Genomic DNA, 1,776 nt, shown 5'->3' with positions numbered 1-1,776 from the left:
CTGATCCTGGTAGAGTAGACTGCAATGCCGGCTGTTCTGACTCCCAAACTGTAAGTACGTTTTTTTATATTTAAAGAATTTGCCACTGACGATTCAAACGTGAGTTTTGAGCAGTGTAGAGTAGCGCTTGTTATTTCTCCGATCTCAAATGCAGACATGGTTTTATGTTTACGCGGCGCAATGCAATGCGTAAAAAGACCGTATAAATCATTATAATCCGTAATTATGTCCCCACTGGATGCAACAAATGCCTCGTTTATAATGGGTTTTAATGTTTTTGTCTCGTCGCTCCGGCCGGACAGGGCATCACAGTATGGTAAGGGGCATAACATTTCCGTCACACGCTTGAGGTATTCAGCCGATCACAACGCACTGGATAGCTGGCCAATCACAGCACACCTCGCTTTTCAGAACGATGAGCTTTGTAAAAATCAACGCGTTTCAGAAAGGCGGGGCATAGAGGAGAAACAATAATGTATAGTATGTGGATAATGTGTTTTTTTAAACCTTAAATCACATAAACGCATTTCATTACACCAAATACACAAAATAATGTTCTTTTTAGCAACGTCATATGACCCCTTTAATGCATTCTTAATGCATGCAGTTTTCCTGTCTACCTCTGACCAAGTCCTTTTGTTTTTGTTTGACATAATGTTTTTGGTCTAATATGTTTGTGGGCAGATATGCGCAATAGAGAAATACTAAACTACATACTTTTAAAATTCCCCCGGTGATCTGCCTGAATGACTAATGGACTGAATAATGGGGCTGTTCTTTCCATATTTATAATGATTTACAATGACAAAATCCAGTTAAACAAGCTGACCACATTTGGTTAGTTATATGTAAATGGACATTATTGTATTAGTCATTGAAAATTTTCTATTTGTTTATTCAGGGCTCCAAACAAAAGAATCGAGTAAGGAGCCATTGGCTCCTATAAGAAAAAAATTTAGGCGCCAAATTATTTTTTTAGGTGCCACAGAATAAACGTGTTTTATTATTATTTTTTTTAACGTTTCAATCATACGTTCATGTGTTTGTCTGATCTTTTCTTGAATTTATCAGCATTTTAAGCGATCTTGTAGATGACCTGGGAACTAAGGTTTACTTAAAGTGGGAACTAAACGTCTTTTCCAACTTGAAATATATAGTCACAAAGAATTGTTCATGACACAGAATCTGTACAAATATCATGGACCATAAGCATCACTTGGCGGCCACTGAGTGTAGTTTGGGCTCCTCAGTGCATCCTATAAATGTTGTCATATGTCTTACATCAGATTCAGTCTGTTTTTCTTCATTAGTAAAATGCAATTTTGTAGGAGGAGTTGCATCATGTAGACCAGTGTTTCCCAACCGGGGTGCCGTCTGTCGAGAGTAGGGGTGCCATAAAAAAAAAATCCTTTTTTAATATTTTTAAATAGCTAAATTTTTCAAAAAAAGCATGTATTATATAATATCCATTTCTGATGTCGCCAATAATTAGAGATGCACCGAAATTTCGGCTGCCGAAAATTAGTTCACCGCTCATGTTTGACTTTCACGTGGTGTGATGCTCTGCGTATTATCCCGCTCTATGCGTGTGCACTCCGCTCAGTCGCTCCACTTGTATACCGTTCATGCTCATCGGAACAGCAAAGTCCACTCAAAAATTGAGCCGACAGGAAACATGTATGTAGTACAGTATTGTTTCTGTCTGCAATAGCCCTACTGTGTTGTAACGTGGTATATGGGCAACTCTGGTAACGCTGCCCTCTCATTCATTGATCT

The 1,776-nt window shown here is 38.3% G+C and overlaps 1 protein-coding gene across 5 annotated transcripts in view; it reads left to right on the top strand.

Annotated features, from left to right (window-relative positions):
- The window catches only part of fbxo34 (F-box protein 34), a 25,007-nt gene that overhangs the window by 3,547 nt on the left and 19,684 nt on the right, over positions 1-1,776 (top strand). The gene's annotated exons all lie outside the window — the stretch shown is intronic.

This window comes from Sinocyclocheilus grahami, unplaced genomic scaffold (genome assembly GCF_001515645.1).
Source record: "Sinocyclocheilus grahami isolate Dianchi unplaced genomic scaffold, SAMN03320097.WGS_v1.1 scaffold84.1, whole genome shotgun sequence".
Taxonomy (NCBI): Eukaryota; Metazoa; Chordata; class Actinopteri; order Cypriniformes; family Cyprinidae; genus Sinocyclocheilus; species Sinocyclocheilus grahami.
Note: the sequence above shows the minus strand (reverse complement) of the source record. Positions and strands in the feature narration are given on the sequence as shown.